At 45.5% G+C, this 22,815-nt stretch overlaps 1 protein-coding gene across 4 annotated transcripts in view; it reads right to left on the bottom strand.

Moving 5' to 3' along the window:
• The window catches only part of MCOLN3 (mucolipin TRP cation channel 3), a 391,010-nt gene that overhangs the window by 310,895 nt on the left and 57,300 nt on the right, over nucleotides 1-22,815 (bottom strand). For 3 of the 4 annotated variants that reach the window (XM_069232275.1, XM_069232278.1, XM_069232276.1), the window contains exon 2: nucleotides 3,589-3,668. The exons of the other annotated variant lie outside the window; for it this stretch is intronic. The gene's annotated coding sequence lies outside the window, so the exon portion shown is untranslated. The remainder of the gene's footprint in view (nucleotides 1-3,588; nucleotides 3,669-22,815) is intronic. 4 annotated transcript variants of the gene reach the window in all.

Below are 22,815 nucleotides of genomic sequence, written 5' to 3'. Positions count from 1 at the left end.
AATGCTGTGCATTTGGGGTGATATCTTCCTCTCTTCCATTGCCTTTTGAAATGTTCTTTTAGACTTACAAATCCTTTTATTTTTCCCTTCAGAAGACTCTTGATTGAGCTTGAGATGCTGAAGCTTTCCCTTTTATTTATTTTTTCTGTCTAACTTAGTCAGTGGCGTGTAGTCTAAGATTATCTTTTTCCTAATTATTTTTTTGTCCTTTTTATGCTTTTTGTTTTTTGCCCACATGTGTTACTCTCCACAAATCTATTTCCCTGATTTGGTTAGTTGTAAGGTTGATGTGTGCTCAGCTAAAGATTATTAACTCTGCTTAATCTAAATTGACCAATTATTGTTATCTCTGAGCAACATATCAACTCTTTAACTCAGATATTCATTTGGATGATATACATTATTCTTCTTGAATGCTTAGTTTAAATAATATTAATTCCCCTAAACTATTTCAAAGCTTTGGGCAACCCTTAGTGAATATGTATTTTTATAATTTGGTTTTGTGCATTGTCTACATGACTTTGAGCTTGTGTTTGTAATAAACCCTTTATCTTTATTCTGATTGGAGCTTTCCTTCCATGGCCACATTGGTCATGGTGTTTAAAATGTTTGGGATGTTGTTGAAATGTTGTTGATCGTTCTACCACACCACTTACTGGGTCCAAAGATTCATCCACTGTGATTAGCACTGATTCCTGCAAAGGATAAAAATTCTGAAACAGGCGTTATAGTTACTTCTGTCCTGAATTCTTGTGAAGATTTCTACTTTATGATCCCTTGTTACAGTGCTTGTTTACATGCTGATTCTTTGCCCTGTATTCCAGGGTTCCTTGTTCTTTATGCATAATTCAGGTTTCAGGTGCATATCTACCTTTCCAAACTTCCAAAGTCTATTTAATTTCACATTTAGTTAGGTTTGGTCTTTCTGCATTCTAACACTCTTTCGCTTTTCCCTCTTACTCAGATTCTAAACCTCAATTTATTGATCATTATTCTTGGACTCTGCCACTAAACTAGTTCTTGGTTTTGTAGGATTTCCCCTAACTTCTATTTTTGTTTTCTGTTCAAGTGCACCATTCCCTTTCATTTCTCTTGTACTTGTTATAGAGACTTTGAGTATTGTTTAGAGTTGATCGATGTGCAAAACATCACAGATGCCAGGTATGTAAAACAAGCAGTTCCTTCACTGCATTTAGTAGTATGGGATCTCCAGGGGGACCACAGGGTTTCCATCGGCAGAGCCACAACTATTTCCACCCGTGAAAATGTTTGGGTTGGCAGCCTGTCCACCGTGGGCTGCTAGATCATATTAATGGATGGTGCACCTTACTAAGGCTAGGACAACTACCACTAAATATTCCTGCCTAGGACCGCCTTTTCAACAAACTGCTCTGCCTTAAGTGCATCCAGACTGTAGGTATGGGGATCCCAACCAGCAAGACCTGGATCTGTGATCATGACAGCCTGGGGAGTGGGGTACAGAGCCTTTGCAATTCAGTAAGCTGCCCAAAAGGGTCTAGTTGTTAGTATTAAAAGTGAGCGACTGTAGGAAATTGTTTTTTTTTAGTTGTGCCTGATGTTAGGCCTGTGTAAGTAAAAGGTCTATAATTTATCCTTACCATGAACAAAATACCACATTGTAGCACTTGACACTCTCAAAGTTGCAAAGCTGAGTGGTACCAGACTTACTCAGGAGAGGTGGGGTGGCTATTAATGTCCATTCGCTAGTACGCAATAATAGCACTCAATAAATGATTGTTCAGCTAGTGCTTTGTCTTCAGAAAAGGAAAAATACATTTTTTAAATACTAAGTACTATGCACTAATTTCAAATATCTACATCAGACAGATAGAAATATCTTCAATGACATCATGGAATCACATTGACCCCCTATACTGCCATAATTTCAGGTAATCGATAATAACCAGGTGTAAATGCAGTAATCACTCTTAATAAAGCATTTTAACATTGCCTAAGAAACACTGTCAGCATAATTGGTTAATAAAGCATTGAAAATAAACATAAGACGTGTGTGCGTCTTTGTCTTTTTTTATAACCTTTGAGGCCACATAAAATGCAGCCATAACATAAGCCCATAGAGAGTGTGGCACTCTCATCGGAGATGTTAAAGCCCCACGCTTTGGATTATGTAAAAAAAGTTGGTGAAAAGCCAGGGGGTAATGCTTTTCTGACCCACAAACATAGGGTCACTGTCTTTTTTAAGAAATAATTGGGGGCTGCTGTGCCTTCTGCAGCCCCCCACATGCTCGGTGGTAGTGTCTCTGCCTATTGTGGGACTGTAGGAGGCTGGCCCTCTTTGTAGTGTGCAAAATGTTGTGCACTGTGTAGATGGCCCTGGCAACCACACGTTGGTTTACAGAGGTAAAAACTAGGCCACCTAATGCTCTAATATTTATGGTACCTTGGTTGAGCAGTTAGGCTAATCTTGGAGAAGTGCAAAGTATTAGTTGTTTTCACAGTATCAATACATGAAAACACACCCTCAAAAGAATACCTCGAGACCAATTTACAAAAATACTTCAGATTTTTATAAAATGTTTAAGACCAAGACCATCAAAATTGAGTAAGTACTTTTTAAGCTAGGAATTTTCTCAGTTTAGAAAATGTCTCAGTTCTGTGCGTAGTTACGCACCATAGGAACCAATGGAGAAATCATTTAAAGATCCATATTGCAGCCGGGCGTCTCATGACCCGGCTACTTTTGGCGGCGGCCATTGGGGAAATGGGTACTCCGGGGCACCGCCGATGTCTGCCTGGAAGTAGAAGACATCGGGAACCCGGAAATCCGGGTTCCCATTGACACAAAAGAAGGATGACCGGCGCGTCCCGGGTCGTCAGAGGAGGACGAAGACGCGGAGGAGAAGGACGGACGGCGGCGCGAACCACCACCCAATGGCACAGAGGAGAGACGAAGCGGGCGAGGAACACTTGGCAACAACGGGAATAGAAGCCCCAGAACACTCGCTGACTGCCACGACCCCGGAGAGGCGTGGCTAAGGCAGATACGGTCCTTGCTTCAAAACGGCTGCTGGGAGAGAAGAGGGAGCTGGAGGAGGGAAGGATTAAGGAAAGGGGGGAACAAGGGATAATATCACCAACGGGTAGGGTGGACAGATGGTGAAAACCCTACCCTAGGTATACGTACCTGATTTGTTGTATTTTTTTTCCCTTCTTTCTTTCTTTAAATCCTTACTTAGGGGGTCTGGAGTATTGTTTATTTTCCTTCCATATAAACTTAAATACCCTTCATCACAGACAACAAGCTTCCCTGCTAATCCACTGCAGGTAGTTATGAGACAAACTTGGCTAATAACAGTCCCATCCCACTGTACGACTGGAGGCACACCTATTTACAACTAATTTTCTTTTGTTTGCTTCTTTCCCTGGGTATCTGAGCGTACCTAGTGAAAAGGTAAGCGTACTCAGAGAAACTAAAACTGTGAGAAGCACGGCACTGTCGGGTGAAGCACACATGAGGCTGGCGTGTAACCCCACATTCCCTTCCCCCTCACCTCACTCCCTCTCCCCTTTCTAACCCATTCCAAAAGTCTATATTAAGAGACTAACCTTTCCTTTTCTCTCTTCCCCGTTTCCTCCACTGATCAACACCACGTCACTAGACCTCCACCTCGCCGGAGAGGACTCACCTGGGAAGAAGAAGAGGAGAGAGGACATTATATACAACAACCTTTGGGACTTGGGCCTATAAAACAATATAAAAGAAACATTTAAAGAAATAAAATTTCACTTAACACCTCTGATAACCTGACTTGTCTCCTCTCTGTTTGTACCCGCTACGCCCCACCTCGTACACATATAAAAACAGGCAATGCGTTTACCAATGTCTTCTCTCGGTTGTAGGTGGGGGTCGTTGGTGGGCCCTGTGGATCAGCTGGAGAAGTTTGGGCAGCTCCCGGTATTGTCGGGAACAGCTGCAGGAAGTCTTTTGAGCTGGTGCAACGCCACTGAAGGAGACTACTTGGAAAAGCATTGCACAGGTGGAATTCAAGTTGAGTCCGGTGGGTCCCCTTGGAGTATCGAGGTTGCAAGGGGTGAGAGACACTATGAACACAACCGGATCTTTGGTGCAATGCACAGGGCGACAGGGTGCAGAGCAGATCTGTGAGCCAAGAGCTGTGCGCAAAGATACCCTTGGAAGTAGGAAGTAGGTCACTTTGAGGGCTGCTTGCAGGTCAGCAGGTCACTCTGGTGGGAGGTCCTAGTGTTTTCTGAAGTCCCTCGACTGAGGCTTGGTCTTGGTCCTCTTGCAGTCTGGAGTGGACTGTCTTTCTGAGTGTCCGACATTGGGGGTCCAGTAATCCTACCTATTGCACGGTTCAGCCACTGGTGGTCACAATGAACCAAACTTGGCACAGTTGCAGGGTTCGTCCTCCAGGTCCGCCGGGTCTGCTGAGTGAAATTTGGTCCAGCTGCGGCATCCGGTTCCTTAGTCAGCAGCCGGTCAGTGAATTGGACTTCAATGGCTTTTGGGTCTTTGATGCAAAAGAGTGACGCTTTCACTCTGAAGGGACATCTTCGGTGATTTTTAGAAGAGTGGAGGGCCTCTGGTTTTTTTTAAGTCCACCCGATGTCTGAGCAACCCCTCCGTGGTGATTGTCGAGTCCCAGGTGAAGCAGGCAAGGATTGGTGCCTTTTTCTTGATGCAGCAGGACTTCAGTTCTTGAGCCTTGGGTCTTCCTTGTTGCTACCTTTCTTGTGTCCTTGGAATCTGAATCTCTAGTCTAGGGGTATTGTATTTAGTAGGTGTTTAGGGGACTACCTAGTAGTGACTAATAGGTCATCTACCTTAGGGTGGCTACACCCACTATGTGGCCACTTTCTTTGAGCAAAGGTCACTTCCCTATCCCTGGTAGGCTATTTTTGTACCATGCAAGATGAAGGAAAGTTAAATAGAGGGGTCACTTGCATGCAACACTTTAGGGGTGGTGCAAGCTGGTGATGCCACTCCTCCTGTCTTTTGTGTGTTTTCCCGCCATTGCTCCCGCCAAAGGGGGGGTTTGCAACGAGAATGGCTATCTGCTGCTAACAGCAGGCCTGGGGGTCAAGTTAGCAGGGTAGTGCACATTCCTGAGGAGGGAGGTGTGACACCTCCATCCAGGAAGGGCTACTTTCTTGGGCCCAGAGAGCAGGAGCTCTCACCCTAGGGTTCCAGAACCGTGTTTGGTGGTGGCAGGCTGGATGTGACTGCCCAGCAACCATGCCAGTGTTAACTAACTGTGCAGGGGTCACCTCTAAGGTGGTCTATGGGTACATTTTGCAATAAATCCAAATCTGGTACCATTCTGAGTTGTTTGATACCAAACAACCCAGGGTTCAAGTGGCCATCATGTAGCTGTGAAACTGGTACAGACCAGTGTCCAGGGCATGCATTTAAAATGGCCCTTCTGTTCACTTAATATGTCCCAGGTTGGGCAAGGGCACAGTAGGGGCATATTGCTCATGCATCTATACCCAGACAAACAGTATAGTGCACCCTGCCTTAGGGCCGGAAGGCCTGCTAGAGAGGTGACTTAACTATACTGCATGCAGAGTGTAGTGGACAGGGCACTCAGGCTGTGTGCCATGTTGAGTTTGCATTTTAGGATTGCACCAGGACACTCAGTCTGCAGTGGGAGTGCTTGGTGCACCTGGATGCATGGCCCATGACGGTGGCACAATCTGTGCTGCTGTCCTCAGGGACCTACCCTTAGTACCCAATGCCAAGGGTACCTAAGTACCATTAACTAGGGACTTATAGAGGCAGCTAAAGGTTTTGCCAATTGTATCAATACCTTTGCAATTTGAAGGAAAGAGCACTGGCACTGGGGACCTGGTTAGCAGGATCCTGTTGCACTTCAGTCCAAGTTGCATCTGGAAACCAGGTAGAAAGTGAGAGGGGACTGCAACAGGGTGCCAGTTTCCCCTAGGGACCATCACAAAGCACCATTTGAAAGCCGAGGCAGCATACGTGCTAGGCAGCTGGTTTCACTGGCTACCTTTGCCAGTTTTTCTCCTGTTCTTGATCTCTGGTGCAAAAGTCCAGCTCTTTCCCTAACCAGCCCTCAGGGAGTGTAAGGAGGCCAGCCTCCCAGGCCCTGGAAGAGACCTACTGACCCTAGGATTGACAGAGAAAAGAGTCCTTAGTCCTATAGGGTATTGGGGGTTTGTCCTTCCAGTTGTCTATGGCTGCTGCTGCTTCCACAACAGTGTCTAGAATTCAAGAGAAAAAAGCACTCACTCTTCCTTGTATAAGAGTTTTTTAATGAGGGTGAAAGGTTCTAGAAGTCAGGTCTCCCTGACCAATCCTTGGGTGTCATATCTCCTCTCCATCTCGGTCCAAACCCTCCTGCACAGCATGCTGAGACGGTTCAGGATGGTGCCATACAGAAGTCACTGGTCACACCTCCTCTGCAAGCCTCAGCTCTGTCCCTCACAGATCCTCACTGCTTGGGCCTTTCCCACCAAAACTTTAAAGAGGAGTCCCCTCCTGTGTTGGCTCTAGTTGTCTGGTGTTCCTCCTTTGTTGAGTGGGCCTGGGCTGTCCCAGCCCTGATACAAGGTGTTAGCAATTTGATTGCCTCCCCCACCTCTTCCTGCTTAGGAGCTGAGGGAAGCACTGTTGATTACTCCTTTTGTGTGGGGAGACCTTTGTTCCCTCTGCTTGGGAGCAGAATAGTTTAATTGTCCCAGCAGGGTGATAAAAAGCCTGGTCACTGATCCTGGGTGAGTGAGGTAAAAATGAATATTCTGAATGGCCCAAAAAGTGTCCATGTGTGATCTTGGGACCTTCGTATTTAAATTGGGCATATACTTTCCACCCCAGTTCTATACCTCACTGGACTTTGAGGTCTTAAGGGACGCAAACCTCCACTTCTCCCCATGTGTATAATATTGTGTCACTACAGATAAAAAAGTAAACCATACTGATTTTACCTCTGAGTGGCCACTAGTATTATAAGGCCTACCCCAGCTCAGTATCTAATCCTGGGGAGCTCCCTCTGCGCCAGGCTACTCGTGTGCAGTTACCAGCCCACATGTGCGCACATCTTTTCACATGTAACCAGCCAAGTATCCCTTACCCTAGGTGCGTCTCAGTGGCCTTATCTTAAAAGGCAGGCACTGGCAGAAAACACGTGCAGTCCATTTGCCTTGTGATCACTGTGGATGAGACACATTTAGTGAGACTCAACCACAGTAAAAAGACCAAAACCGGGAGAGCAAACAAAGCAAAAAATCAGGGGCTATAAATGGCCGGAACCCATTTTGCAATAAGGACAACAAATTTTGATGCATGTTGCCTCATGCACAGAGCCTCACTTTGACTCTGTTCCTCAATAGGGTTTCTGGCCATTTCTTAAGACTGTGAGAATAACTGATACATGTCTCATTGTGACCTTTTTCAGTTATAGATGGGTCTTTTGGCTCCAAGAATATATGATAATCTAACATTCTTCTGCTTTTTATTTTCCCATTGTTTGTGCTATTAAAGTTTTCATTTGTTCTTGCACTTTATACGTTTCTTCATCTGCTTCATTATCAATAACATTCCAAATGTGATGGGGTTGTATTAGCACAAGATCTTCATTTAATACCAACGATTAGAGATCATTCATTATTATATAAAGTTAGTTTTGTGCAGCATTGTGGGTACGGGCGGGGCTGAAGAAATTATGGATGTAATAAGATTACAGGTCAACAGAGAGCTGCCTGTGTACAGACCTTCAAATACTTTACCAGGCAGGTTTGCCCAAAGCAAACTCCCCGACTGGGACAACTTTGGCACAAAAATGACAGTCCGTAGTAAAACTCAAATGGCAAAAGTAAAATCACATTTATAAAGTATTAATCAAAATTTCAATATCGGCATTTTATGCAAAGAAAATATTTTCTTCTCCCAGTCTTCCCATCACTCATTTGTCAGTGCAATATGTGATACGATTTCCTAGGCCTCTATATAATCTAAAAAGAATGAAAGGTGACCTACTTGCCTGCGCTTCTAGCCTAAAATCAAGAAGAATAGGGATAATCCTCACTCAAGTTGACGTTCATTTTCCCTCCTCCTCCTCCCCCTGATTCACTATAATCTTCTAGGCGGCCATGTGACCAAAAGCCAATTGTCCAGCACTCGGCTGGACATTATCCCAGCTAAAATATACAAAAATATTTTGCCATGCTTGGCGCTGAGGTCTGGCCTATAATGAACTCCTCCCTTTCCACAGGGAAACTTCTTCCAGTACTTAAAAGCTGTGATTGTTAGCTTTTCAATAAAGACAAACTCTCAAATGCTTAATATTTTATCAAACTACACCCAGTCAGTTATCTGCCATATATGTCAGCAAGTAAGTAAAGTTTCCTGCATAGTTAATAAACACCATCACAACAATCTGTCATATATGTCAACTTTTTTGATTAAGCTAACTACAACCAGCTCCAGGATGTAGATAAGACTAGTGGCATACTTCACTCGATGCAGGCCGCTATTCACTGTGGCCGTACCACTAAGTCATTTGTGAGGCCACCCTAAATGAGTTACCATGCAGCCTGATGAAGGCTGCTTTGTTGTATTGGCCCCCCTAATGTTTCTGTGGTTATTAACACCAGAGATCATACTAGATGTTCAAGGGGTATTGGGGTCACATACGTAATTCACTGTGTTTGCACCTTCAAAAATTATTTGCCATATGTTCTATAAACTGAATCACAAAATGAGTTTAGAAATGTTTACCGATTCCTTATTTTGAAGGTGAGTTTGGACGTTCTTTTCAAATTGCAAATCGGTAATATATGTATCATTGGTTTTGGAACCGTAATTGCGGTCCTAAACCAATGATCAGCTACAAACTGATTCACAAAGGGAAAGGGTCCGCTTTGCCCCACTTCCCTTTGTGAACCGTGGTGGCAGCTTCACTGGGAGTAGGCAGTGGTCCAAGAGACAAGTGCCTGCTCTCACCGAAATTTTCCAAAATGGGAAAAAAAAATTTTAAAGCAGCCTAAGTTGCTTTTACAAAAAGTTTATGTTTTGGATGTCTCAGGGATGGTGGCCTTATGTCTGGTGCAGGTCACAATATCGTCACGTTGTAAACTAGTTCTACGTGACTCCTTATTTTCGGGACGTGGCCGATCTGTACACATGCCTGTTCACAAAACCTTGAATTTCAGACTAGGCATCTGGGTCTCCAGAGGACGACACAAAGGTGGTTGCACAGCTGCTTGGAACATGGGACCAGGTCTGCTGCTCTTCCCTTTTCACCTCCCCTCCTCACCCCCTTCTAGGGGTTCACTTCTCTAGCCTTTAATGTTTTCCCTTTATTTATTATCACTCATAACCATGAGAAGGGGAGAAGCAGAGACAGGGGGAGTTAGTCTAATTTTGAGAAGACGCAGGCAGACTAAATATATGTTTACACCTCGATTCACTTAAGGTCACTGAATGTTTCCAATGAACAAAACATTGCTCTTTCACATGCACTTGAGTAGCCCATTCATGGGAAAATATAATCACACTGGGACATCACATGTTGGAATGGCCTTTAAATGCACGCTTGCCAACACTGTGGCCATTGTTCAGTGCATTGCGATGGTTCTAACACTTGATTGCTCTGCTCAGAACCCACATCGAATTATCTAGTAAATATAGTGAGGTAGTAAAAAGGGAGCATTCAAGAGAGTTCACACGGGTCTTTAATTATAGCCGAGCAGCATTCAGAGGAGTGAAGGCCGCTGTGTGTGCACGACTGGAGACATCTTTACAAGCTTCTTTATGAAGTATCCTCTGTGATAAATATTTTGAAATGGTTAAAAATATGTGGGTTCCTATCCTACGTGAAATGTGTACAAAAACATGTAAAGTTAACGGCATTATACAAATATGATGCTAGGCGTGAAGATGATTTAAGACTGAGGGCTTTCAACATCGTGTGAGGAATTTGCATGTGGTCATTAAAACCTTTGTACAATAAGCAGACGTTAAGGCAGATGTTTTTTAACAGATTTAAGGATTTGTGCAAAAAAAAAAAAACATCTGGGGACAATGTGTTTGAAGGGTGTTTACCGCAACTGCTCATGTAATAAGTGATTTGGCTCTGTTTTCTGCAAGCCCTCACCAAGTGTACAAAACCCGAGGAAGCGCGATATATCCTCAGCTCTAAATTGACGATGGCGTAAAAAACACGTGCATATGTTATGTGCCATTCATTCTCAGTATTTCCCGAGCCCTGCTCACTCTAGTAGAGTTATGGCGTTACGCTAAATACTCCACGGTGCATAGTGAGTACTCAGTGATATAGTTCAATGATACAGGTCCTAACCTCAAAGAAAACACAAATTAACTCGTTCTATAGAGCACGATCTAACATGTTAACACATATGGTTCACAACACCTCCGGCAAAATAATCAACAATAAGAAAAACGACGTTTTAAATCACATTTCGTGAAAAGTTAAATGTTACAAATCGCAAAGCTCACGTGAGAGTTGTAACTTTTACGAACCAAGGAAACAGTTCAAATGATGTATATCAAGGGAGTAATCTTACAGTCAGATTTTATTCTCAGGAGCTGTTATCACATTTATGAGGTGGGAGTAAAAGAACATAATAATAATAATAATAATAATAATACTTATTGTATTACTGTTATTATTATTGTTAATAGCAGTAGTAATATTTCGTCATTTCTAAATATCTCAGTCAAACTGATGGTGACTTAGGAGGCAACCTAAACATATACTCCGCCGACTAGATAGGATGCACCTGTACCCAACGTACAACAGTAGAGATTCAAGGGTCTCATTTGGAATATTTTTTTAACCCTTTTCCAATGCCAGGAAGTCAGACGTTTGGGGGCCTATGGCCCTTACGCCGTCCTAGCGACACTATTTAGATGGGAAAAGGTGACGAACGGGCGACGCAAGGGGCTTGTAAAGAAGTCCTTCGTCTTTGTATCTGTTGAAACAAAACCACCACCTTCGGACTATTGCCATTTCACCACCTCGAGGAGTATCAGTCGTAGCAGACCACACTCTTCCATTTGTCACACTTCCCCACCACGTCCACAAAGAGCTCTGCTGTCATCAGATTTAAAGATTAGATACAAATATTTAAACGAAATAAATTACTTGATATCTGTTTTTAAATCACAGAAAATAGTAGTCATCAGTGACAGATCAACAACATTACGAAATCAGAAATTTCAAAAGCACAGTTGAATGTTACTCTTCAATTCTTCTTTTTTTGTGATTTTCTTTGCAGACCTCCCTGGTTGTCTAGAACTCAAAGATTCAGAGACAATGACTGATATGTGTGTAAATCAAAGTATAGGAAATGTTACTTAAGACAATGCGGACTACAAGATGAAGGAGTCACATGTCTTTCCATACTGGTAGGCATTATGAGTTAAGACTGCTTTGTTTGGAGAAAAAAGGGAGTGAAATATCTACGTTTTATGGCGTACAGTAACCAAAGCTGCTGGGCTGCATTACGTGTAAAGGAGAGACCAAAACAACACCATATATACTAAGATATGGTGGTTGCTTTCTCCTCTAGTACTGGCGTATTATAGGCGGCGTGCGCCAATGAACAAACCCTTGCACCCTTGCAAGAGTGTTTGCGTGATGTCAAGCTTAGGTTTTATACTGAACGGGTACCCTTCCAGCACAAAATTCTATGCTTTGACAACAGTAACACTTTACCAATTTGTATATGTGCTGTACATTGAAGCACACATGCAAAGTTGGAAAGGTTTGGAGATAATTATTATTTTCTCCAAAATTTAATCCGCTTTGAGGAGGTGACATTTTTTTATGCCAACCCCTTACTACCAAAATTAGTAGACATGCATTAGTGTCAAAATTCATGGATGAGTGCATAAGAAGTCCATGTACCACTCATGATGTAAAGTAGTGCATAATGCTACTTTGTGTTCTTTTAGGACTACTGTCCAACAAATTTCAGAATTTGTGCTGGAATGTTAGCCCCAAAACAACACTTTGCACCAGGTTTGCGTTACTTTTGTGTTAGTAAATCCAAAATAAAATAGTACTGCTACCTAAAGAAACCCTTTTAGCAACCTTAGACCAATAGATCTAGGGAACAACACAATAATATTAGGGGCGGGCGGAGAGCTCCGCTCTGCTGGTGGAGTTAACAGAGTTTTTGGCAGTCCAACCTCTGCTTGGAGCACAGAGTTCAGCCAAAACTCCTGTAGCCCGGCAACAGAGCAGAGCTCACCAGCACGTGCAATGCGCTTGTGCTGTGTGGGCAGCCCTTCACACTTGGGCCAAAATGAAGACAACATTTGCCCTACAACAGGCAAGGAGACCCTTAGCTAAGGCTTTGCTTTCTGCCAGTTGGCGGCATGGAGCTGCTGCGAGCTGCTGCTAAGAGGCTGCAGAGGTGCCAGCTCCGGACCCAGATCTCCATCCTTTCACTGTCCTCAGCAGGCTGGGGGGAGGGGGCAGAGAGAGGCAGAGAGTCAGGCGTCTGGTAACTGGAACCCTGGACCCAGACAGCATTCAGGTCAGACGACCATTGTTTCGCTTTCTCTTCTATGTGTGCACACTGAGGGGCAGCATTAGGCATGGACAGGATTTGCATATGAGGGGGGTCTGTGCTTGGAAAAAAGGAAACTTGCAGTCAGAGCTCCAATTGAAAAGAACCTATCTCTCCAGAGACCTGGGAAAGGAAGTGGTGTTTTGGGGAAATTGCTAAGGTCAGCAGGTAGAGCTGGAGACCGGGGAAGCATCAGCTGCTGAATGGTAGTACGGCAGCTCCCGCCAGATAGAGATGTGGGTGGCCTGAGAGAGTGCCTTAGAGCCCAGTGGCAAGCAAGGCTAGGCACTTTGTGAAAATATCAGGCTGCTGGTGGTGAGCTGGTTTGCTGCTGATAGTGCTTGGCCCTAAAGAAAAGGCAGTCTGAGGCTGCGTGTAAGTGCAGAGGAAGCGATTGCAAGGCTGGTGCAAGACAGGGGGTGTGCTTGGCCCTCCATAGCAAGTTTCTGAAGGAGGGCAGTTGGTGAAGGAACATGTGCAGGAGTGATTGAGAGCAACAGGCTCCAGGCCGGTGGTCTGTGTCAGCACAAGAGGCCTGAAATGGCAGCTGTCTATTTTTAAAAATTGTACAGGTTGGCTATATTTCCCTACGTGTCCGCTGAGCTGGGACCCAAAATCCAAAGCTAGGCACATTGCAAAAAAAGGTCAGTTGTAGGTGGAAAAAGGTGATGTGTCCATGTTGTGTTTTGGGCGTTTTCTGTTGTGGGCACTAGGCATACCCACACAAGTGAGGTACCATTCTTATTGAGAAGGTTAGGGAAACCCAGAATAGTAGAACATGTATGATTACCAATTGTCTTTCTCTGAATTTGTGCTTTCCAAATGTAAGACACTGTGTTAGAAATAAGTCATTTTGAGAAATGCCCTCTAATTCACGTGCTAGTATGGATATCCCCAAATTCAGAAATGTGCACATAACCACTGCTTCTAAACTCCATATCTTGTGCCCATTTTAGAAATACAAAGATTTCCTTGATACCTATTTTTCACTCTTTATATTTGACCAAATTAATTACTGTTTACCTGGTACACAATAAAAAACCATTGCAAGGTACAGGTCAGTTATTGGCTGTGGGTACATAGGTTTCTGGGTGATACTAAAAACCAAATATATACCTGCATCCAGAAGAGTCCAGTGGACGTAACGGTATATTGCTTTAAAAAATCTACCATACGTAGAAGAAGTTACAGATGAAAACGTAGACACAAATGGCTGTTTTTTTCAACTCAATTTCAGTTTTTTTTATTTCAACTGATACTTTCTATAAGAAAATCTTGAAGGATCTACACAAATGACTCTTTGCTGAATTTGGAATGTTGTCTACTTTTCAGAAATGCATAGCTTTCTGGTATCCACCATTGGTTTTACACCCATTTCTACCACTAACTGGAAGGAGATTGAAAGCATAGGAAAAATGGGCTATGCCCCAGTAAAATGCCAAAACTGTGTTGAAAAGTTTGGTTTTCTGATTGTAGTTTGCCTGTTCCTGAAAGCTGTAAACCCTTTGTTGATGCTATTAGCAGGGAAAAAAACAGATGCTTTCTTGTGCAGCATTTTATTTCAATTTTTCCCCAAAAAACCCAAATTTAGCTGTATTTTGGCTAATTTTTCAGTCCCCACCAGGGGAATCCACAAACCCTGGGAACCTTCAGAATCCCCAGGATGTTTGAAAAAAAAGGACACAAATTTGTGGTGGATACCATATGTAGACAAAAAGCTATGGGTACCTGTTAGAAATGGGGTCTATAGTTGGCAGAATTATACACCCTTGTTCAAGTCGGGACCACAATCCTAGTCAGGGTAAGTCAAACACAATCCAAATTATCCTGTGCCCACCCTCTGGTAGCTTGGCACTGAGTAGTCAGGCTTAACTTAAAAGGCAATGAGTAAAGTATTTGTGCAATAAATCATACAGTAACACAGTGAAAGCACCACAAAAAGACACCACACAGTTTTAGAAAAATAGAGAATATTTATCTGAATAAAATACTGCTGAAATGATGAACATCCAATGTACACAAGCAAAGTTATGTATTTTTAAAGTTTAAATCCAACTAAAGTGCCTAGAAAACACAATAGCTTCAACTGGGGCTACTACGGCATCGTTGACGGAGTCGTTCCCAACAATCCAACACCACCAGTGCCAGTCACGGAGTCACACGGACCCTCAGGTACAGTACCTTTTGAAAACGAAAAACAAGGACGTTGCACGGAGTCGGAAAAAGGTGTCAGTGAAGTCAGGGCGGTGTCAGTCCTTCATATCGTCTGAGGATAGAGGCGTCAGTTCTGCGCTGCGAGGTAGGTGGAGGTGCGACGTCGACTCTGTCCGGATGCAGGGGGGATGATGCGTTGTCATCTGCGATGCCTTGTGACCTGGTGGGGTCGCTGGTTCCAGTCCGTCAGGATGGGATATGCCAACTTTGCAGGATTGTGATGACTCTTAGTGATGTCAGTGGAGTTGTGGCGACGTCCGGCTTATGTTGTAGGCTGAAGTAATTGCGTGCAACGAGGTCCACAAAGTGGGAGCAGCCTGTGGCGTTGCTGGCATTGCTGAAGTCGTTCTGAAGTTGCTTAAGTCAGTGTACTAGCAAAAAGCTAGCAGTGGAGCTATTTGTACTCTCTGAGACCCCAGAACAGGAGGCAAGGTCAATCCAAGCCATTGGAGAGCACTTTGGGGGGAAAGCAGAGTCCTTCCTGCACAGTCATAGGCCAGCAGCACAGCAGGACAACAGCAGGGCAACAGTCCTTTGCAGCACAGCAGTCCAGAGAGTCCTTTTGGCAGCCAGGTAGGTCTTCTGACAAAGTTCAGGTGCAGGTCCAGAAGTGTCTGAGTTAGTGGGGTCAGAGACCCAGTTTATATACCCAAAAATACCTTTAAAGTGGGGGAGACTTCAAAGAGTGGTTTTGAAGTGCACAAGTCCCCTTTTCAGTGCAGTCATATCTGCCAAGATCCTTGTACGGGGTCTGGCAGTCCATTGTGTGAGGGCAGGTCACTAGCCTTTGAAATGTGTCAGACCCTCCACCCTTCCAGCCCAGGAAGAGCCCGTCAATATGCAGATGAGTGCAGGTGTGACTGAGTGTCCTGTGTTTGTGGTTGTCTGGGTGAAATGCAGAAGGGAGCTATCAACCAGCCCAGCCCAAATATTTATTGGAGACAGGTTGTAAGGCACAGATGTTTTTTAAGTGCAGAGAAATGCACACTTTCTAAAAGTGCATTTCTAAAATAGTAATATAAAACCCAACCTCACCAATAAGCAGGATTGTCGGTTACCATTCTGGCTATACTAAATATGACCTGGTTACCAATTTCAGATCAGAATCTACCACTCAAAAAGTATAGGAGGGCAGACCTAATGCTAGTCTATGAAAGGAGCATGCCTGACAGTAGTGGAAAACAAATGTAGTGGTTTTTCACTACCAGGACATATAAAACCTATGTGTACATGTCCTGCCTTCTACCTACAGAGCACCCTGCCCTATGGGTTACTAGGGCCTACCTTGGGGCTGAGTTATGTATAGAAAAAAGAGTTTAAGGCTTGGCAAGTACTTATAAATGCTAAGTCGAAGTGGCAGTGAAACTGCACACACAGGCCTTGCAGTAGCAGGCCTGAGACTTGGTTAAGGGGCTACTTAGTTGAGTGGCACAATCAGTGCTGCAGGCCCACTAGTAGCATTTAATTTACATGCCTTGGCCACATGTAGTGCATTTTAATAGGGACTTATAAGTAAATCAAATATGCCAATTGGTGTGGAACCAATGTTACCATGTTAAAGGGAGTGAGCATATGCACTTTAACACTGGTTAGCAGTGTTAAAGTGCGCAGAGTCCTAAACCAGCAGAAGCAGTGTCAGAAAAGTGGAGGGAGGTAGGCAAAAAGTTGGGGGATGACCACCCTTAGACTGTCAGGTCTAACAGTGCCTAAGCACAAAGTACCCCAAATAGCTAAAAAGGCTTAGCACTTTGGGTGAAGGAAGGCCTAGCAGTGAAAGGGTTAACCACAAGAGTTATTATGTTCCTATTACCATGCCCTTAAACATGCAGTGCACACAAAGATCTGTGCAGGCTGCTACTATCTCAGTTCAGACTGCCATGCAGAGGTTAACCTCTTGGCCTTGGCACCCACATTGGTGGCACCAGTCTGTTAGACCTGGCATCCTTGGGGTGGTTTCCCCTGACATCTGCACTTGCAGGCAGGTCGCTTCCTCCTCACCACTACTCCGGTAAGCGCTGCTATTGTTTTGGGCTTGTTTGGGCTTGTCTGGGCTTATCTGGGCTTGTTTGGGCTTCTTGGCTTCTCCTCTCCCGGAAGGCCCCGCCCCCCTCCCTCCTCCTCGGAGCTCATCCTGCTCCTGACTCCTGCTGCCCCTGCCCCCTGCCCCCTGCCCTCCCATTGGAGGTTTCCCTCCCTCCTCCCAGCTGCCACTCCCTCCCAGCTCCCCTCTTATGCCGGCCGCAGCCATGGTTAGAAGCGACCTCTGACCCTGCATCCTTGCAGGCAGGTCGCTTCCTCCTCACCACTGCTCCGGTAAGTGCTCCCATTGTTTTGGGCTTGTTTGGGCTTGTCTGGGCTTGTCTGGGCTTGTTTGGGCTTTTTGGCTTCTCCTCTCCCGGAAGGCCCCGCCCGCCTCTCTTCTCCTCGGAGCTCATCCCGCTCATGACTCCTGCTGCCCCGCCCCCTGCACTCCCATTGGAGGCTTCCCTCCCTCCTCCCAGCTGCCACTCCCTCCCACCTCCCCTCTTATGCCGGCCGCAGTGCGAGGTTAGAAGCGACCTCTAACCCTGATTCCTTGCAGGCAGGTCGCTTCCTCCTCACCACTGCTCCGGTAAATACTGCCATTGTTTTCGGCTTGTTTGGGCTTGTCTGGGCTTGTCTGAGATTGTCTGGGCTTCTTGGCTTCTCCTCTCCCGGAAGGCCCCGCCTCCCTCCCTCCTCCTCAAGGCTCATCCTGCTCCTGACTCCTGCTGCCCCCACCCACTGCACTCCCATTCGGCCTCAGAACCAGACATAGCCATAGTCATACAACTACAAGATCACCAGAAGAGACCGAATCAACAGACCAGCAGGAGGAATCGCCATAGTCCACAAAAACACCAGAAGAGTCTCCATCAACCCCACGACACCAAAGCAGAACTCTATTGGAACCAAGGATGTTCTGGCAGAAGGAAGAGCTGCTGTGCTGCCAGGAGGGAATGACACTTTGCTAACTTCATAGCTGAGTTGACTTTCTGCCTATTGATTGCTGTGCTGCATGAGGGACTGACACTTTGCTACCTGTTTGCTGTGCTGACCTGCTGTCTGTTGCTTCTTGCCTGGGAGTGAGAAGGATTGGATCTGCTCTCTACATCCTTGAACCCAAGGTCTCCAAGGACTCATTGGCTTGCCCACTGTTCTTGAAGTCTTAGGGCCATCAAAGACTTCCTGCAACTATGCTTCAGCTGCTGATCTCTGCCAACTGTGCGTCCTCCCTTGTCTGAGGTACCAGTCCAGTTCTGGGCCTCAAAAGTGGCTTCTGCTGCAGTCTTTCAGCAAAAAGTGATGCTTAGAGGTTGTTGTGCTGCTAGGGACCACCACAGTCCCCTCCCATGACAACGCGCATTGTAAATTCAATGACAACGTGGGCCCTGACCTCGAGGTTCGATGATGACGCAGCGCCATTCCGAAGACACCTCTGCGCATCTCAACGATGATATGTTTAACAGTGAATACGACACCAACACAAGACATGACTGTTTGATGAGGATGCATCTATCCGATTTTGCAGATCAGAACATACGCAATGAGTCTTCGGTGCCAATGCCTTCTCCATCCAATGTACTGTTTTCAGCAGACCCTGCGTGGGTTCTGTAGCTGGCCTTCCCTCCATCGCAGCTACATTTTGGATTTACCCCGGCCTATCATGACCTCAAGTAAACTTTTAGCTCTATTGACTTGTAATCACTGTTTTTGGATTATTCATTTCTTAACTTCAATTTATTGGATTTTTGTTGTTTCTGTCTAATTTTACTCAGACAAATGTTCTCTACTTTTCTAAAGTGGTCTTTTTGCGGTGTTTTTACTGTATTACTGTAATTTCAGTATTGCACAAATTCTTTACACTTTGCCTCTTAAGTTAAGCCTGACTGCTCTGCACCAAGCCGGCAGGCAGGCATCTCAGGGGTGAGGGGGTCAGTAGTGGGGGCTTGGGCTTGGAGGGGGGTTCCTTGGGTTTAGGTTTGGGAGGGGTGGTTTAGGCTTAGATTCTGATTGTGGGGAGGGGGTTTGGATTTTGGGATAGGAGTAGGGACCTTAGGCTTTGGAGCGGATGGTTTCTTTGCAGAGGCATGGGCACTACTAAGGGGGCCATTGGAGGACTGTGAGGTGGAAGGTCTCGGTTGAGGCAAGGAGACATAGCGCTTAGGGGCATTACAGGGTGGGGACAGGAGCAGGGAACAGGTCAAGACTGATAAGGAAATCTTTTTTAGGTACACGGGGAGGTCATGGGTAAAGGGTTTAGGAGTGGAGGTAGAGGGAGTATTGTAGGAGGAGTTGGTGTGCTTGACGTGGATGCAGGTGTGTGCAATGTGTGGTGGGTGTATGTTGGGTGGGTAGGTGAGGGTGTTTAATTTTTTTGGGAGGAGGGGAAGAGATGCAGGGAGATGGTATGCAAGATGTGTGAGTGTATGTTGGAATGGTGGCTGCAAGTAAGGTGGATGTTCTTCATGTGATTGTGAAGGTTGTCATGGTGAGTGCGGATGTGGTGTGTGGGATGGATGTCAGCAGGTCTGCTCTTGTGGTGTCTGTGGGTATGACAGGACTGGTGGAAGGATCAGGGAGTGTTGATGTAGTTAGAGCACGTGTGAGTGGTGATGTGACTGTGATGGAGGAGGTGGTGGGGGACAGTGTAGGGAGTGGCTGTTGTGTCTGCAGGTGTGTGTTGACTGTGTGCATACTTGTAGTGTGTCCTGTGGTGACTGTGTTTGTCTGTGCGCACTTTGTCTGTTGTAGTGGGTGAATGCTGGTCTGCATGTGTGCTCTGGATGGAAGAGGGAAGAGGAGTGTTGGATTGGGCACAGGTAGCTGGATGGGGGACGGAAGATGAAGGGACACTGGCTGCCGTCAAAGAGGAGGCCTGAGTCTGAAACGATCTCGGCAGACCAACCAAGCACCATGAATGCCTTCCAGGAAGGCATTACTTTGTTGCATCTGGGATGCCAGTCCCTGGATGGCATTCACGATGGTTGAGTGCTCCACAGAGATGAAACTCAGCAGGTCAATAGCCTACTCATTGAGGGCAGCAGGGCTGACTGGGGTAGGGGCAGAGGTGCCTGCAGAGAAGGAGATGCCCACCCTCCTGGGTGAGCGGGCACAGGTAACTGGGTGGGGAGCTACAAGGAGGGCGGTGCTGGTAAGGGGGTGGCAGACAAAAATGGCACTGGGATGGACCCAGATGGGTTCGCCACCACCAGGGAGCTTCCATCGGAAGAGGAATCCGAAGATGATGTAGCTGTACCGGTCTCCCCCATGGTGCTCCCATCGCCCTCCGTTCCATTGGTCCCTTTGGCATCAGTGGACTCTGCCTTCTGGGCCCTGTGGACTGCAGCTTCCCCACTCACTGGTGCCCCTTCTACTTCACCTGATGATGCTGATGCATGCAAGGATAGAAGAGGTCAGAGAGAGGGTGGGAGAGAAAGAAGGAGAGGAATGGGTCAATACCTACCCATCTAGTACACATAGCAACAAGTCATCTACTCCTCCTCTGGTGTGGCAAGGAACAGCTATGATACATTGTCCCCAAGTATTGGTCATGAAGACATAACCTAATATTCAAGCTGTTACCTCCTAATTCCAACAAAATGACTAGTTTGGACATGCTGGCCTGTCATCAATCGTTCTACAATGGTAAAAACTACCAACTACCTACATATACTTACCATTGGACACTTTGGCACACTGTTTTTCAAATGTCCTGGATAAGTACTCTGCACACAAAATATGGGACAAGTTGGTAAAGTACTCATGATGTACACAAGTCCATTGACAATGCAATAATTTCAGAGTAGAAGTTCCCTACTCACAGGACGTATTACCCAATATCAGCCCTAACTAGATGACTCATGAATAGGGAATTAAGGTTTGGAAATCACTCAACATAGAAGTGTGTCTAAAGGTAACTGGACAAGGAGGTATAGCACCAACATATTACTGCTTGCATGGTGTTTAAAATCTAACTTACACCATTTCTAAACAGTGGAAGTAATAGCCAGGACCATAATCTTATCTAATGTACACACATTTCATTAGTGCCTAAGTAATCTAACTGACACAATCGAAGCCCATACAACTGATGCTGACCAGTCTGTACTCACCCCCTTGTGGCTGCTGTGCTGCCCTCAAGTGCCTATCTATCTCCGAATAGGCCACTGCCAATATGCGGGCCATTAGTGGGGGGCAGGGTCCGACGAGCACCCCTCCCTCGTTGGGAGGACGTCGCCAGCTGGGCCTCTGCAGTCTTCCAGACCCAGCGTCTCAGGTCCTCTCAACGCTTTCAGCAGTGGGTTCTCAGCCGAATATGGACCCACAGGGTCTGCACTTGATGGGCGATGGTTCTCCATATCCCCTTTTTCTTATGGACACTGACCTGCTTAGGAGACACAGAGAAAAGGAGATATTCATGTAGAGTAACAGTACACCTACAGCAGTGGCCTACAAACAGCAAGCACAGCACATGCTCATACAGAGTCCACAATACGCCACTATCATTCATACAACACAGCCCTAGCAGTCAATCATGCCATGTCAATATTTACACACTTTCACCGTCAAACACCACCCTGACTGATAAGTATTCCACATTGTACTGACCTGTTTATCTGGAGTCCCATACAACTGTCAATACAGGGGTAGGACCCCTTCCTCCAGTCTCTCAAGTTCCTCTGGGGTGAAAGCTGGGGCCCTATCTCCTGCGGGCGTGCCATTGTGCCCTCCAAATACAGAACACAGCAGCTCATGCGGTGGAGGTCTTGGCTGCTTGAATGTCAGGAGTCAAGTGAGCTAGGCTATAGAAAATGGCGGTCACGGCTACTGCGGTCATGACAGTCACCACCAGCGGTGATACTCATTGGCCCCAGTTTCCCAAAGACATCAATGTTAACCAATGAGGAGTTGCACTGCGGTTCCGACTGCCTCTCACTATCACGACTAACGGGGGCGGAATGAGGTCACTTCCATCTGTCCTCTGCATGCAGGACAGGCGGCTACTATTTTACATATTTTTAAGATATCTATGTCATCCTAGTACATTATAGCTTGATGTTAATCACTAGTTGCTTGATGTATGATGTCAACTCATGTGAACTCACTAGTAAAGTGAGTGTCACCTGTCAATGTGTCTGATGTATTATCTTTTCAATGTGTGGACGTTTGATAACTGTATCCGATTTAGGGACGAGTTTACTATGTCTGACTTACATCTTTGTACAGACCCATTGTGACAAGTATAGTAATAGAATTGACAGTCAGGATGTCACAGTTGTGTAGTTTGAGAATAACTGTGTCTCTGTGTCAGGTTTCAAATACCTTACATGACTTGTCCTGATTTCCACTTCTATGGTGTACTTTACTAATGACAATGTAACAGATGTCCTGAAATTTGTTCTGTCCTATGCCTAGATACTGTCCAATGGGGAGATTGAGAAAGGCACCAGTCTACCGGCCCCTAGACGACCTTGCTACCATGAAAGACAGACACATTATACAGACCTATCATCTGAACCGTCGGACCATCAGGGAACTGTGTACGCAGTTGGAGCTGGATCGCCTGGCAGCCATACATAATCCCTGTGCCATCCCACCACAAGTACAGGTGTTGTCTGTCCTGCATTTCCTCACCTCAGGATCTTTTCAGGTGACAGTGGGATTGGCTGCAGGAATGTCACACCCGATATTCAGATCAGTGTTACAGGATTTACTCGATATTTTACTCAAGCACTTGAACAGCTACATCAGGTTCCCACAGCGTACTGATCTGAACACTGTGAAATCTGCCTTTTATGACATTGAACACATTCCACATGTGTAGGAAGTTGGCTCTGTATGTACTATTTCAAAGTAAGAAATAGCACGCACAGAGTCCAAGGGTTCCCCTTAGAGGTAAGATAGTGGCAAAAAGAGATAATTCTAATGCTCTATTTTGTGGTAGTGTGGTCGAGCAGTAGGCTTATCAGAGGGTAGTGTTAAGCATTTGTTGTACACACACAGGCAATAAAT

The sequence above is a fragment of the Pleurodeles waltl genome, chromosome 4_2 (assembly GCF_031143425.1).
Source record: "Pleurodeles waltl isolate 20211129_DDA chromosome 4_2, aPleWal1.hap1.20221129, whole genome shotgun sequence".
NCBI classification, from domain to species: Eukaryota; Metazoa; Chordata; class Amphibia; order Caudata; family Salamandridae; genus Pleurodeles; species Pleurodeles waltl.
This window is presented reverse-complemented; position numbering and strand designations above follow the sequence as displayed.